Below are 17311 nucleotides of genomic sequence, written 5' to 3'. Positions count from 1 at the left end.
AACATGACTCCTGCCCACCATGGTTGTTCCCGAGTGTTTGAAGTACTCGCCAGGGCATGGGAGACCCTTCCCACTCTGAAGCTGTTCAGTTCCATGCTCCCAGCACCTCAGAGACCCAGCACCAGACCATGACTCTAGAGCAGGGCTGGCTGTGTTCACATCTCTCCTTGAACCTGAGTTACTAGCATGGTGCAACAAGAGACCTAAGACCTCATGGGTGGGCCTAGACAGACTGCTAGTAAAAAAAACCCATCCTTCTTCAGCCTAATGATTTGGACACCAGACAGGGCCAAGTTCAGCACCCAGGGCTATTTCTGGTTTTGAGCAATGACAACTTAATAGTATGCTCCATAAAGAAATAGCTTTTGTTTTAACAATATACATGTGCTGCATGTCCCCAAAAAGCATGGCCTGTACAGTGTATAACACCCACCTGAATACACTCTTCTGTCACTTGCATACGAAAAGCTAGGTCATAGAAAGATTGGGGCATGTGCGACTACAGAAGTACAATGTGATACCAGGTAGAATGAGTCTGATGTAGAAGAGAAGGCCTCTGACTAATGAGCTTGTCATCATCTTACGAAAACACCACATCATAATGAACTGAAAATCTGTTCAAATTCTTTCAGTGAACCAGGGAAATGCAGACATTTTTCTGGAAACCAACATGAGATACAAACTTGAGATCATCGGAACCAATCATTCCTCTGATGATGCAACCGGGGCTGAACTATAGCATTTGTTAGAAAACTAAAACAGATAATCTCAGAAAACTATGTGATTTTCATACAGATTTGTTATCAGAAACATCGATGAGTGAAATAGATATCTATTTCAAGGATTCTGTGCCATCTCTTTTGGGGGAGGCAGCAATGGAATTATGCAATTTTCATGTTGAACCCCCTTTTTCATTTTACTAAATGGAATACAAACTGGAAAAAAATATTATTAGACTCAGTCTCCATCACCTAGTGAGAGCGCCCAGGACTAGGTACCTCTTCCAGCTTTGCCTTTGACGTACGAGGTGACTTTGGGCATACCGCTTCACTTCCTGTGCCTCGATTCCCCACCAGCCACGTGCCCAGAGAAGTACAGATGAAGCACTCTGCAGAGCCAGGCGCTGTCATTGCCTGTGATGTTGAGCAACGAGGAGAAAGTTTAACTGAGCGCAAGACATGACTCACCCAAGCCTACATACATAAAAGGAAGTGTTTAAAAACTGTCTGTGCAAAATTTGTTCTGAAGATGCTGTTATGCTATTTCCCCACACATATACAATATTAATGGCACTAAATTGTGTATGTTGTTCAAGCAAAGCTTTTCCTATGTCTTATCTACTGTTCTATCAGCAACATTGCATCAAAACATGGTATTTCCTAACCTATTAAAAACCTATTTCCTAACATATTAAAGATATACCCAATTCGGGGGGAAAGGATGCTATAGTAGAGAGCCTTTTACACATTGTGAAGAATACTAAGGACAACAAGACACAAAAGGGCCAAGCAAGATCTACAATCTTGTAGCTCTTTGCAGAGTCCCTGCAGACTTTTAGATCTTAAGGGCTTCCAGAAGGTGACAAGAAGAGATGATAGGTACAGTTTCAGTTCCTCAGGCCTGGCACAGCCCAGCTACAGCGCTCTGGCAGCTCACAGAGAATATGAAATTGTCCACGCAGGACAGCTGAGGTTTTCTTCAGCCTGAAGGAACCAGAGTGACACTGAGTTGTCCTATGCAGAAAGCATAAGGAATAGGCAAACACATATGTAGTCTAGTAGCCACTGCCCAGCCAAGTCTCTATCCTCTTCCTCATGTGAAAGTCACTGAGTAAGCTCAGTCTTATAGTCTGTAATATATTTGATTTATATTCAGTACAACCATTAAGAGGTGGTTCAGTCTTGGTACAGGTAACATCCAAGCAAGTCTGACTCAAAGGAGGTTATTCTCATAAGCTTTCAGCTATAACTTCTCTCTTGTAGATGCAGTGGTGGAAAGCCATTGCAATTATGAAGCTTTGTTACCTTCTCTATGGTCAAAGCAGAAATGAACTTGCAACTTAATCACGGTTTTTAAGCTGTGCCCTACTGAAATAAAAGTACCAGCAGCCTTCACATTAGGGGAGATTTGCCACAGGTACATCTCAGCTGAAAGTGTTTTGCTGGTTAGAAACAAAGTTTTCTAAGCACAAAAATTCTCCCCTTCCCCAAGTTCCATGTTTTGTTAGAAGATGTGGACACACAACTCCAGAGCATTTACCAGCACAACTTACACTAATCTTAGTGGTAATTATTTGTTAAAACCCCCTGTTCTGTTTTAGGAAGTTATCCTGAAGTTAGAAGTTAAAATTTTTCCACTGCCATTGAGTCCTCTCAGGCACTTGCGCTTTAGACACCTCCAACTTTAGATTTGTCTTATAAAAGTCAGCAAAAATGTCAGCTTTCAAAGCAACAGGTTATTATAAAATCTTATTCTTACTAAAGGAAGGCATATCATGTCCAGGCTGAAAGTCAGCATTTCAGAATTGAACAAAGTTCTGCTCTGTTGTTAGACACTAAATGCATCACAGAAGCTTATATCTCCATACACCTAACACACCAGGTAATCAAGTTGTATTGTACCAAATGGATCCTTGGCTATTTTATTATGCTTTCAGAGATAGCCAGGCTCCACTCAGATGAACACAGGGGCCAGGAGGCTAAGTCACAAAGCCTGTTGTCTAATTAGACATACAAAGATAGGAAGAGCTGCCACCATTTAAGAGCTAGATCACTGAGAGGTTAAGTCACTTCCTCAGGCTGACACTGGAAATCAGCAATATTTAAATTCACATCTCAAATTAAGCCCACAAGGAAATATTGCTTAAAATAAATAAATAAATAAATAAATAAATAATCCAGCTGCAGCTCTGGGGCCTCTTTGCCTAACTCCACCTGCTTCGCATCAGCTCCAAGAAAGCAAAGCCAAGCCCGTTTCTGGGGTGTGTACTGCTGAGGGAGCTGCCTTTTCACCTTCTTTTAATACAGTGCTGTTATTGTTTTTGTGCGCGTTGATCTTATCCTTGGAGAATTTGGAAGGCATTTAAAAAAAGCAGGGTGTTGATAGTTGTCTTGTTTTTGTGCATCTCCTCTGTTGCTTTAGCTATTTGTTCTTACTGCCTAGAAATCAGGATGGCTCCACTCCTCCAGCCTGATGCAACCGGGCACACCCTGGGTCAAAACACAGTCTCAGGCCTCAGTTTGACTTCATAAGAGCGCAAAAATTTGCCCATGCAGCTTTGATTGCATGTTCCAGGTTGAAGGATGTATTTACAGTTATCCCCTTTTCCTTGGTTGTGTCCCAAGCCAGATTCCTCAGTGCTCTCTACCATAGGATTTTCCTATTACATGGGGATTTTTCCCTTCCTTTAAGTCGTTAGCATTGTAATTTCTTCTCTATGTTTTCGGGCTTTGCTCCCCTGTACCAGCAGAAAGGAGAGGAGCAAAACATCTCTCAGCACATGCTACAGCAGCAGCGAAGGAAGAGAGGCCCACGGCAAGCCGAGGTTTCTCGTCACCCCGCAGTCACCTCTGTGGTCTCCTGCAGCCGCCGCAGCGTTTGCAGACGTCCAGCAAAGCTCGAGACCGACCCACAAAACGAGCGGAAACAAAGGTCACTCCCACGGTTTCGCTGGAAAGAAATTCCAGTGGCTGCTCAAACCCCATAATCCAGCCTTGATTGATGTGTAGCAGAGCCAGAGCCGGTTTCATCAGAGATCCTTGATTTTGAACAGTCTTAATTGTTGAGAAAAGGGGTAAGGGAGGAAAAAAAAAAAGCCTTGAAAGCTGAAGGAGCTCAAACGCAGTGCCAGACCTGCTTGCAGGAGCATTCACAAGTGACAGCATTATTCTGCACAAGCCCAAGCTGCTCTGGCGAGCACCAAATCAAATGCCTGCTGGTTTCCTAAGGATTTGTACCTCTGTTCTCCCCTCTCACCCACACTGCTGCATCTAAGGACATTCACAGGCACTTCTCCAAAACCCTCTTTCCCTCCCACTCACAAGGTTGGTTGAAGTTGACCTGTGGATTCAAAGATCTGTAGTGGAGGAGGGGGGAAAATGGGGAAAAAGAGGCATAGTGATCTCACATATCTTGTTTTGCTAAGAATCCAGCGTCAAAAGGGGTTTGTGGCTGAGTGAGACTTTTTGGATGCAAAGGCTGTATTTCAGGTTGACAGGCGTACCTTGCTAAAGGTATGCAGAGCTCCAAAGGGGGAATTTCCCCATATCTTGCCCCTGCATTGCTGGCCACAGCTGGCAGTTCCCACACCACGCATCCCCCCCATGACTGACATTCTCCCGTTCAGCTGAATACCAGTATCATTCCCTAACAACCCTCTCAAACAGCTGAGAGTTTTAGCTGAATTTTAAAACAAAGAGGCAAAGAGAGGGGAAGAAAAGGTTGGGGAGGGGGGAAACAGCTCAAGAGAAATGCCTGGCATAGAAAAGCTTTAGCCTAAATAGATAAGAATCAGCAAAGTTGTAAGCAGTCAAAAAACTTGCTTCTTACGATGAGAACCACCAGGCACGCTCGGTAGGTGCGTACCCCCTCAAAAACACAGACACCTTCCTTGTTCCTAAAATATGCAACCTCCATAACAGATAGGACAAACAGCAATGGGTCCAAGGCACAGAGTGAGACTGGGGTTAGGTAGCAGGGGAGCATTGAACTGTAAAGGCAGTTAAAGCCTGGGGCAGATTCCCTGGGAGAAGTTAGTTTCCATCATAAGAGGCTGTTGGAAATGGATGGAGTGCAACCATCCTGGCCCTAGCAAAGGGCAGGGAACTGGAGGTGCAGCGCAAACCAGGTGACATGTCAAGGCTCCTCCCAACTGCCCTATAAGCAGTCATTCACACAAAAAATTAGCAATAAATACTCTTCCCTTAGCAGAGGGGTTTTGTAACTGTTGAAGCAATATGTTGCTAACGCCGGTTCTGACTGAGGCAACTCATTATACCCACCTGACAGAAGCAATGAAAGAGAGGCACATGGAGGCTGGACAACTTGTCTGTGCTCATAGAAAGCTAGTTTGGGTAGGGCTGATGACACCAGTATTTAGAGTTCTGCACTCCTGCATTCTCAACCCAAGTCCTTCTTCTCCCTTGGGAATTGCAGAAGGGTTCACACATACACACTTTCACAACCACTGATTGATGTAGTTCCTTTTTTTTTTTTTTTTTTCCTTCTCCTCCTCTAGGGTTTATCTGAGCACAGTACCCTAGGATCTCCTTACAGCTACTTCATCCTCTTTCTTCTTTTCTCCAGCCAGGGGATTTCCACTCTGTTCTCTGATCCAAGGCTGCATACATCCCTTTCACCTAGCAGTTTGCCATACTCTGTCTTCCGAGAAAAAAAGCCTGGATTCTGAGCTCTTCCTCCCCAGTTCTCATCCCAGATCTCCTTTTCAACTCTTTCCTTCCATTTCCAACGTGGCAGGTCTTCACCAGATGTCTAACTACTTCATAAAACCAGGATGCCCATTTATTTGCTCTTCCTGTTCCTTCTCTTTCAAGGTCTCATTTTAATTGCAGAAACTCAAATAGAAATCCTCTTGGAGTCAGTGGAAGCCACTTGACAGCATCAGAAGACAGACCAGAACATCCCACCCCAGCCCAGCTAACATCACTGGGGAGGCAGCTCGCAGCCCTGGGAGCAGGGTATCTGCCATCACTTCTCTTTTGCTCTGGTAACAGCAGCTTCCTCCAGCTTCTCATGGGCCAGCAAATCTCTCAGTTTTAAGCTTCTTTTGAAGCTTTAGAGATCTTGAGATCCAGAAGCAGGTTCCCCCCAGACACGACAAGATTATCCTTTAGGCTTGGTTTTCATGTCCTTAATATTTATGGTAATTTTCTTGGTAGCACCAAATTGTTCACTTGTGTTTCTTTGGTTTGCTTCTAGATGTGAAAAGGCTATTGTGGATTCCATTCTCATTGTGTGCTCCGCAGACTCGGATTTCCTACGGTGTTTGATCCTGGCCTCTATCAAATCTGCTCTCGTTTTATTTTCCACCATGGTATCTTAATGGCTCTTTTCTGCTCTTGTAAGAAGTATACTTCCATTTCTGAGTTTTGCCCTTTAATACGTCTTTATCTGGCAGGAAACCCGAGTGACTAACATTAATTTCAAAGGATGAAAACCAGGTGCGTTCACTGTGTTACTGTTTCCGGGTCAAGAAGGGCTATGTTCAGACACTCAGTTTAGGCTCCTGCTTACAGTAAAAGCCCAATATGGATTCAGAAGATTCACACCATCTGCCTCACTAGTAATCTGGATGCATGTGTACTGAGGACAACCTCTAATGGCACCCCAGGATTACCTTACTGACAGATCTGCAGAAGGATTAATGACCTACTGACTGTGCAAAGTCAGCACAAGCAGTGGTTTGCAGCAACAGCCCTTGCGAAATGAACCACTAGCCTCTCCGAATCAGCCAGCCTGGAGGCCAGATCATGTACTTCATCTCCCTCAGAGACTGTAGAAGTGGGGCTACATAGCACATGGCCTGAGTTTCTCTCCCATTGGAGACACCATAAACACCTGAAGGCATCTCCAGGAAACACATTCTCCCAAAACCATGAAGCTGGGAGAAGTTTCCACTTTCTCATTTCTTTCCACTGAAAGAATCCCTATTCATTTTAATTTCAATTAATTACAGTCCCTAAAACACGCCGCAATTACTTTGGAGCAAGATGAAATCAAAGCTGGTTGAGTCAGTCTGGTCTTTAGGTAACCAGAGCTCAGCATTGAAGCTGCACACCATTACAGTCTCCACCCAGGCCCAAAAGTACCCATTTACCAGTATTTATGAGAAACGCTGTATTTAGTACTAACAAACTCATCGGTGAAGGTCTAACAAAAGCCCAGAGGCACCATGCCGTGACTGATCTCTGCCCATGAGCTCCTTGCTCCTGCCTGCATGCTGACTTTCACACCGCCTCGTATAAGGAGTGCACAAGGCGCTTTGAAAGTCAGCTCTGCGCGTTTTTCTCTGAAGCACCTGTAATCCACCTTTTTATGCTTATGTAGGCAAAACTATACCTGGGATGATGAGCTACCGCTTGTCTCTGCGCACACTGGCCACCTCCACTGCGTTTCACAGACAGTGGGTGTTTAATGACAAACAAGAGCTTTTCTCCAAGGGAATGACACAGCCACAACACGTAAATGAGAAAACAGGATCATGAGCCCCAAGTTATTAAGCACAAGAAGCCAGGTTTGAAGCACAGTCAAAGCAGTGGTGCACATGAATATGGACATGAGGACAGGTCTCTAAATCTGTTCCTCTGAACTGCCTTTGAACTGAAGAGGAAGTGCTCATGGCAATGCAGGATGCAAAGCTGATTACACTTCTCTGTACAAAAACATATGTAGCCAGGGAACATGACACTGCTGAAAGAGTAAAAGGAGACTAAAATGCAGCACTTTGCCTGTATTTTCATCCTGCTCTCTGTTCAAAGACTTCAGAAAACACTTGAGACCATCCAAAAAAAAAAAAAAAAAAAAAAAAAAATTGAGGTGTAGCTTATGTTCCTGCTCAGCTGCATAAAACAAGCTAGAACAAAGCAGCAACTACAAGTCAAAGATCTTGAGTCTCTAGCCTCTGTCTCCTATAGCAGCTAGTTATGTTCCCAGCCTTTCCCACCACCTAAAGCTTAGCCTAGAGCTTCATAGGAGCAGCTCAGCATTAAATTCTCTTCTATCACGTTCCATGCACTATCTTCTCCTCATTTCATCAAGGACTTCAGCAACTCTTGCAGAGAACAGGTTTCCTCCTTTAATTTCTTGTATTTTCCATTTAAAATATTTCTGAGTAGATCAATTTCTCAACAGTCTTTTTGACTACCTAATTTTCATTCTAAGCACATCAAGCCTTTGTCATGACAAGCATTCACCTGCAGGACTTGCAGGGCTAACGCGTGTGAGTGTCAAGTAACAATAGTTCTTTGCCAGTTTCTTCCCGGTTGAATTTCTAACTTAAACATAGTGCTGAGCACCTGTGAGCTGATATAGGTTAAAAAAGCAGTCATGCAGATGCTTGAAATATTGAGCCAGCAGCAGCAGCTATTAAAAGTGATCTGAGTCAGAAAGTGCCCAAGCTACTGATTACTTGGGAGCCAACAGAAGAGCTGCTGCTGAGGCAAAACCTCTGCAGATATTTGCACCAGCTCACACTCCAGTGAGCCTTCACATTGCCATCCAGGACCCTTTTCCCACCACCACCTTTTTTGTTGGTGCTCAGCCCAGCTTTGTTTGGAAACCCATGAAGACGACCCTCCCGCGATGCTACCAGGGTAGCAGTAGGAAGTTAACAGCCCTTGCAATGAGAGGGCTGTGAGCTTGACAGATGCCCACAGCCAAACTTCTGTGATCTGTTGAGCAGAATAACACACACTTCGCACATAGCTCAAAGGTACTTTCTAACAGCAGGGAAACATAAGCTTCAGCCTAGTTTTTTTCCTAGGTATCATTACTCTTACATCTAGGATCATTACACTTATCTTATTACATCTTGCAAGATGTACTGTCCTCACCCTGAGGGGCTGACTTGTCAAGCACAGCTTTATCCCAGCTGCTAAAGACAGAAATAATAGATCAAGAGCAGATGTTTTCTTTAAATTGTCAATATGTTTCCAATGACCAGGGCTCCCACTATTTTGCTCTGTGCTCACAAGTATGGCCTCGGTTCAGGAAGATTTTTATTCAGCACATGCCTAAAAGCCATTGACCTGAAGGAGAGTCAAGCTTGTGCTTCAAAATTTTTTTTTTCCCCCTAAAGTGAGACCTGAAAGACTGGATATTTTTTCTGCTTGTTTAAACATAGAAACCCAAGACTGTAACACAGTATATTGAAATGTCCCTCTACCACTGCTCCATCAGCTCATGAATCTTGCAGAAAGGACCCCAGTTACAGGTTTCTCCAACTGTGGTAAGAGCCGAACCTTACATTTATCTTTCCATGGCATATATGAATGACTAAGATGTATGATATTTTCTTGCTATCAGATTTAGCAAAGTTTTGGAAGCTTGTGGCATATGATGAACTCTTTGAAATGTTTTCCTTGGATTGAATATCTGGTTGCATTTTGATTAGGGGAAATATGTACTGGTGGAAGTCATGCAATGATGAATTCGCAATTTCCCATCGCTTTCTCAGGCTTGCTATTCATTTTAGGTGGAACAAATTTGTGTCAATTGAATAATTCCATAGAGGCACTGATTTATTTGGAAATTAAAAGCATAGTAAAGCAAACACTTAGAGAGTTTTAATCAGAAAGAATATTGTTTTTATTAACTCCAGGATTTTCAAAAAAAGGACCAACTATTTTCCAAGCTGTGGCAATTTCCAAAAAGCTTTCCTCTTATGTCAACACAGTGTAGGCTGAGCCACGTGGTCTTGAAAACCCAGAATAGCAGTCTTCAGGTTTCTACTGCGCACAACTATTAACACCCAAGTAGCCTTGGCTGCCGTGCTGCACAGTCCTTTGGCATCGGGTAGTTCTAATTAAAATAATCATAAAGGGGCCAACATTAGATCCCACCCATACTAAAGCAAGGAAGCTTAAAACAAAAACACACGCTGGAACAAGAGCTTGTTTCAATGATAAATATTATCCTCTTGAGAAGGTTTTGGAAAATGCAGCTCACAGTAAAACTCTTCAGCACTCCAAGGGGAGAAACAATTGGTCTATATTTAGGTTGAAAAACTAAACAGTAGTAAACGCAGGAAGCACGTCTCCCATGGCCATGCTCAGGGGAAGGTCGCCACAGACGGGGTAATGCCAACAGCCTGCCCACACCAGCTGCTGTCCCAAGACGTCCCAGAGCAGGCTGACGCTCCAGAGCTGCATTTCAGTACCGCAGCCAGGAGCCCCAGCGTCTCTCCAGCAGTGGCAGCGCCCAAATCCACGTGCCCACTGCCGCAACACCCAGCAGCCCCTGAAGGTCAGGGTCAGCACACGCCAGACATCCTAAAGCAGCTCTCCCAAACCACGTCAGACCTGTACTTGCATCCCAGCCATCTTGAAATAATCCACTTTTCAGACTAACAATGAATCCCATTGTTCCCTGTACACTACCCAAAAACAGTTATGCAAGAACACAAATTTGAATGAGAAAAGGAGTCATGGATCTTCCAGATTTAAGCTTAAGAACTGAATCATGTGCAGTAATTGCAGACTCCACAGGCAGCAAACACTCCTGTCAAGGCCACACTCCTTTAATCAAAAAGGCCATATCTTTTACTATGTTAAATATCCACATCTAAATAATGAACTTTCAATACACACAGGCCAATAAATATAGCCTCGGGATTACATACTCAGTATCTTCAATAAATAAAGCCATGATTTCAGCTACTAACTAGTTATGAATAGCAATTTAAAATAACAAAGCAACCAGACATCAGTTGTTCAAATGCAAAGTTAAAACAGCATTTCAAGTCATAAAATAGTTTTAAATTGTCACTAACACAAGCCATTCTCCTCCAGTCAGCAGCCCATTATCACGGAGCTAAACAGCTGATGCTCCTACCTCTTTTTCCAAGCTTGGCTCAACTTGGCCCTTGGGTTGAGTTAATAAGAGCTGGTGGCTGACAGAGCAGGACCGCATACACTGCGTTTACAGAGGACACTTCTCATTGCTAGTTGGACAGATCTGCACATCGTTGGGAGCCCAGCCTGTGGACCTGCACTTGTAGGTCACCAGTTCAAGGCAGAGCAGGATGAGTAACGACAAGCTAATTGATCTCAGATGGCCATTTGGTAGGCTCCACAAAATGAACGTGGTGGCCTTGGCTCATTGCTCAGGGGACAAGCATCCACGTCATAGACAACTGGCACTGCACCATTTCTCCACGAGGGCAAGGCCTGGAAGCAGACATGACAAATGCCCTCTTTTTATGCTCAGTGGTGGTCCCTTCACAGAGGGGCTGGAGCACACTGACAGATGGGGCTGAGGAGTTGGCTCTTGCCAAGAAACTTCACAGCAGCTCTGAATAGGCGGGCTGCGTTTTCGCAAGCCATCGCTCTGTTCCCAGCAGAGGAGACAGAGGTTTGCTAACAACCCATTTGTGCGCTGGGGAACTTGATGCCTATGCCTAATTGGAGAAGCGCTGACGATGTTCTCTTCTAATCAGAAACTACTGTTTGCATTATGGTTCTCTAATAACATATCCGCTGTCCTTCAAGTGCAGGAGGAAAAATATGACCCTTTGCAACTCATCTACTGGCTAAAATTAGCTGTTTTTAGTGGTAATGCATTTCTTAAATTATGTCCAGTGGGGCAGAAAGAGTCTCAAAAAATAGTTCTCTCAGGAGGGTCATTTATTCTGACAGAAATGCTGAAGTATATATCTTTCTGCCATGCCTCTGGCCCTCAGAAGAATTTCTAGATACAGTATTGCTATTTTATTTCTTTCACTTAAACATTATTAATTGCCTTCTTGGTCCTCTCTGCTGAAAACAATTGTCTGGGGTCAGACTCCAGGGCTGTTGTTTCCATTCCCGCTACGCACAGAGGACTGGTTCATTACCAAGCCTTTCCGGAAGAGACATAAGCGGACAGATCTTGCTCTCCCACTGCTTCATCCTACAGTCACTATTTTAACAGCGAAGTTGCTCAACAGGTTTGCTCCCGATGTGCAGGGACAGGCAAATCTCACCCTCTCGGACAGGATCAGCCTAAAGCCAGCGGACCGAGCCAGAGCGGAGGAGAATCCAGTGCATCCTCCGGTTAGCATCAGGGCTCCTCCATCAGCACCGGAGGCAACAGCACCAGAGAGCAAATCCGAGCAGGTCCTCGCCCCTGGCGGGGTTGAGCCTGCAGGCGTTTTGGCTTAGCTCAGCCCCATGGGAAGCTGCTTCGGGGAAAATAAGTATTGCAGCGAGGAAGCCCAGGTGGGTGGCTGGGGAACACGGAGGGCGAGGTGCTCGCTTTGCTCCCCACCCCAGGCCAGGCCCGTGGGCCGGGCAGGGTCCCCGTGGGGCCTGGCTCACCCTGTGGGTGCCCAGATGCAGCCAGGCACCGGCACACTGCGACACGCTGCACAGGGACTGCTGGGCACGCAAAACCACGGCCCAGGGGCAGAGCCGCTGTGGCTCTCAGGACCCAGGAGCACACAGAGTAACAAGCAATTCGTTAATGGTGGGAAAGTGCACAAAACACATGCAAACGCTGTATTTGCATGCATAATGGCCATGCTTGCTTCTCCCTCCCTTCCTCCCCCTCACCATCCCCTCCCTGCTTTTGCTTCCATAAATTAGGGAGCAGACCTGAGGGATGACTCTTCTCCACCACCAGTAATTTGGTTGCAGCCGGGTGTAGCCACCACATGCAAATGTGCTGCTGTGTCCTCTTCTGCCCCGCGCACATCCAAAGGGACGGGGCTCCCTTGCGCTAATCGCGTCCTGCACCCAGTGCGGCGGCCCGGGAGGCTGCTCCCGCGGTGCTCGGCCAACGCGCCCGCTCCTGCATCGCTTCCTTCCCCCGGCAAACGTGCCAGGGAGCAGCCAGGGCTTCCCAGCAGCTGCTGCCTCTCCAGGAAGGCATTGGCAGGATTTCCCCCATTTGCATAATTTTGGCCTGCTTTGAATTAGGACGAGGGCCTGGCCGGGGGCACAGCTCACCCAGGCTTGGAGGCGACTTCTCACATCCCTTCCCAAGGTGCCTGCCTGCTGCCGGGCAGCACCAGCAATGGATCCATCCAAAGCTGGGCAAATACTGACTGCTCCCCCCAGCCATCCTCACAGGGATGTTACAGTCTGAGAGCCACCAAGGGCTGGAACAGGTCTTAAAACCCAGTTTGCCCTCAATGCAAGTCAGCAATGGGTCTTTCCCTGCACGTGCCAGAGCCACACAGAGATTTCCCCTCCTTTCCCAGCCCACACTCTCCCACGTGCATTTCCAAGGCCTGTGCCATCCCGCAGTCAAACAGCACATTTTTATACTGCTACAGGACAAAGATGCACTTAATTCATAGCAAAGTCACAGCACACAGACCACCAGGGTCCCCCCAGACAGCTGTCACTGCTTCCACACTTCCACACTAGATCTCAACTCAGCATGGGATTTTTAGTAAAGTTACTGCCTTTTCAGACAGGATTCTTATTTCCTCTCCCATTTCATCATTTTTCCCTGAAAAAAACACTCATCTCTTTGCAGCACCTGCCCCAGGGCCTCAGTTCTGAGCACAGGGTCACTAAGTTACTTGTGCAGGTGCTACAGGGCCCTGCTGCTTTCTCACAAGAAGCTCCTTCTGGTTCAGCATCTCCCCACTTCTCACTTTGATATCCAGACACACAGCAGAAAAACCCCATCACCTCAAACCCACTGCAATAGGCAGCAACATCTCCTGGCTTTGTTCCTACCTGTTTAGCAGCATTTCTTCCCTTTCCTTGGGGAGCAGACACTCAAACAGCTCCTCCTCAGCCTGAGAGCAGGCACATGAGCCCATCCTTGCAGGGCCCAGGAGCATCACAAGCAGCTACAATAGACACCAGCATTAGGGGGTTTCAACCCCCAAAAGCCAGGCCCCCACTTCCCACAGACCCCTGCAGATAGGGACCTCCATAGGCACATGCCCAGCTGGGCTGCAGCCTTTTCTAGCCCTGCTTGGTTAATGCCTGAGGAGCCCCAGGTGTGGATCAGCGGTGGGGGGGCCTTGCACCCCCCTGCAGCTGGCCAGCACGTGCCCCTCACGGGCCCTGGTTCGTTAGGCAGCCCGCCTGGCCGCTAATTGGGTCCCAGCACCCTCAGTAACCAAACCCGAAGGGCTGATGGGCTGCCCGTTCGCCAGGCACCTTCCCGTCCCAAAGGGATGCAGACGCCCCGCCACGTCTGTCCTTTCCTTCCCACCTCATTTGCCCCGGCCTCAGTTTCCCCATCTGTAAAATGGAGCAATTCCCCCGGGAGCCCCGATGCTGCTGCTCTGGCGGTTCTGCCTCTGGGCGAGCTGCAAGGTCCAGGCGACGCGGCCGGGTCACGCTGGAAATTGGGACTTCTGTAAAACAAGCACGCTCATAAAAAAGAAAAACAAGTAGGAGGAGGTCAGGCCGCTGAAGGTCGCACGTCCCACTGGGAGAATTTGAGGACTGACTTTTTATCTGCCCACCTGAAGCTAGGCAGGCGGTAGCTACGCGTAGCAGGGAAGTGGGTAACTCCTGGAGCAGCATTAGCATCGTGCTTAAAGGAAAGCAGTTGTTGGCAAACACATGCTTTGGAAGACACAAGACGAGCAGGTTTAATATTTTTTCTGTTGGACGTTTTTCATAATAAAGCCAGGTTTGTTTTTCTGTGTGTTGCAGACATGCAGATTTTGAGAGCTGACTTGACACGTTTGGAGACGTTGAAAACTTGTGCCTCCCAAGACAATGCGAGAATTGCTGTGGAATAACAAGTTAAGGCCGTCTCCGGGGTGGAGGGAGCATGTTAACATGGTTGCCTTTCCAGCGGTTCCCATTAGGTTTCAGAGTTACCGCCTGACTGAGCTAATGAGGCTGCTCCTGCTTCTTTGGGGCAGTCAGCTGCAGCTGTCTGAAGGCTCTGGGGCCGGATTCGGGCTCTCCGACTTCAAGCACATAGTGGAGGAGCCTAACTTAGGGCTAGTTTTTTATTACAATGCTATGGTGCAAAAAAACCCTTTCTGCTTAAAAATGAGGGTCTCGCACGTGTCGCCCCTCCGCGGGTCCCTGCCGGCGATGCTCGGCCAGGGGGGAAGGAAAAGGCTGCAGGGCCACTCTGATGTTTTCCACCTGATTTTCCCGTCCGGCCGAAGGAAAGCGCTTTCCAAGCGGCAGCCCGCGGCGAACGACGCCGACCACGGATGCGGAGAGCCCAGCGTGACTTTCCGCGGGACGCCAGCCTTTACGGCCGTTTCAGGGCTACGAAAACATCACCTCCGGATCAAAAAATAAACTCCCAGCCGAGGCTGATTTATAGCGTGGAAAAGCCAAAGGTACTCGTCAAAAACAAACTTTTAAATAATGCTGTGGTCGATGCTCTTTCGGCTCATAAATACACGCTCTCACTGCAGAAGGCAGGGGGATATTTTTTTCAAGGGGGGAATGAAAAAAATGCAGCAGACCGGAATTGTGAGCTCTCTTTTTGCATTAAATGGAAGGGGAAAAAATATATATATATATATTCCTCCCAGAGGGCTGCCGGGACGTAGCTGCTGCAGGAGGAAACAGTTCTGCCCTTTGCTCCGGCGTGCTGCGCTGGGCTTTTTCGCTTAGTGCCAAGATATTCTGCTCTGCCACCAGGCTTTGAGGAAAGAAATACCAGTGACGTGATGCCGGCAAGACGCAAAGCAGGGCAGGGAGCCGTGCTGCTCGCCGACGAGCGAGCCGTGGCGGCGCGCGGGGCCCGGCTGCCGGGCGAGCCCTGGAGCGGCTTCCCCAGCCTCCGCGAGGCTCCGTGGAAAACTGTAAAACACATGTGTGCGCCATGGGAAAAGGCGCTCCGTGGCATCACCGGCCAGACCGGCTGCGCCTTGTGCAATTTAGCAGCGATTAAAAGAGCAGACGTGTTTTGGGTTGTCTTTTTTTTTAGAAAGCGCTTCAGATCTCTCCTCGAGGAACGGGGGAGGATGACTCATCCTCCATCCTTCAGACCCGGGGGAGGGGGGCGGGGGGGGATACAACAAAACGGCTGGGAGTGAAGGTGCCTAAGCGGTGTCGGCCACCGCCAGCGCCGTTCATGCCCAGCTGCTCCGTTCGCCGCCGTCAGCCCGCGCGCAGCTCCGTGCACGTCGGAGCCTCCGGGGACACCGGCTGCCCCGGGAGAAGAGGCTCCAGACGGGCCGCCCGGCGGTTAATCCCAAGAGGGAGAGCAGAGAAAAGCGCCGGCGCTCCAGGAGGGAGGCGTCTGAGCCTTTCGTCCCGGGAATCGAATGGAAAATTATAGGGATTCCCTCCAGCAACAGGGTCGATCTCGGCTTCGACGTTGCTTTTAGCCCTAAGCTCTGTATTAAGTAGGCCAAAGCCTGCAGAAGCTCTCTTAATAGGTTATTGCTTATTAAAGCACCCGAACGTATTTTCTCTGTAGATTTCGGCGCAGTCGGGTTCGGACGGCGTTCCCGGAGAGCGCCCGGACGCACGCGGGCTGTGAGGCTTCCCGTGGGCCGTCGCACGGGGCAGAGAGGCGCTGGGAGGTTCAACGCCTTACGCCTGGCCTTAAATCACCTGCACTTAAACCCGTGTTTCCCTCCGGGTTGATGCGGGGGAAAGGGAGGCCAAGGAGGAGCGGAAACGCTTTGGGGGACGGGAGCGAGCCTTGGTGGCACGCCGAGCCCGATGGGGCCGATGGCTGGGGACCGCTCACGAAACACCGCGGCGGGCCGTGGCGCTGGAGCCTATAACCCTCACCCAGAGGACTTCATTCAGCGTGGACGCGTCGGTGCCAGCAAACCTCGCATGACAGGTTTAGTGACTTTCCATGGGGCCTTAAGAATTCAATTTTGCTTTCAGATTTGCTGCCTCCAGGCAAGATGTAGCAAGTTTTTATACCATGGTGCCTCTTTGTCTGTGCAGCGGGTCCCATGCCTAGCGAGGAGGAGGAAAACAAGAAGCCATCTACATAAAGGATGCTATCGTGTAAAAGCATTAAGCAGAGAGGGTTGCCGAGCCCGTAGCTCCCCGCACCCACGTCCTGCGGCTTGCTTTGCTGCACGGCGCGGGGCCGGGGCGAGCCGGCTGCACGAGTATGTTCATTCCCCCTTCTCAAGGCACGTCGTTTCTTTTCCGGGGTGCTTGGAGCCGAGCGCGGAGGCTGAAACGCCGTGCTGGGGCTCCAGCCTGGCCCTTTGGCTCGTGCGAAAGCGTGCCGCCTCGCTGCTGCCGGCCAGACCCGCACCTCTGCCTCGTCCTCCTTCCCCTCCAGCCGGGGCCCAGCCCTTGGTCAGCTCTTCCGCCGTCAACGGTGAATCTGAAATCCCTCTCCTGAGTTGTAGCTTCCAGCTGCTTCACATCTGCGCCGTTCAGCCTGGTTTTCCCTAGGTGCGGTCACTGGCGTTTCTCAATGGCGAAGCTCCTTTGCCTACCACCGACTCATTTTCGGGAGGGGCAGATGGATATAACATGATCAAAGCGAGCGTGGCCCGTGCAACGCTGCACGAGGGAGGCTCTGCTCCGTATCTGCAGGTACCTCCAGATATGCCTGCAGCTCTCCAGACCGCACTATCCAGCCCCAGAAACTGGTGGTTGCCAGAAGAGATGGGTTTGATTTCGCTGTCAGGATGGTGGGAAGAAAGCTGCCACTGCTGGGAATTTTCTGTGTG

Source organism: Dromaius novaehollandiae, chromosome 13, assembly GCF_036370855.1.
Source record: "Dromaius novaehollandiae isolate bDroNov1 chromosome 13, bDroNov1.hap1, whole genome shotgun sequence".
NCBI classification, from domain to species: domain Eukaryota; kingdom Metazoa; phylum Chordata; class Aves; order Casuariiformes; family Dromaiidae; genus Dromaius; species Dromaius novaehollandiae.
Note: the sequence above shows the minus strand (reverse complement) of the source record.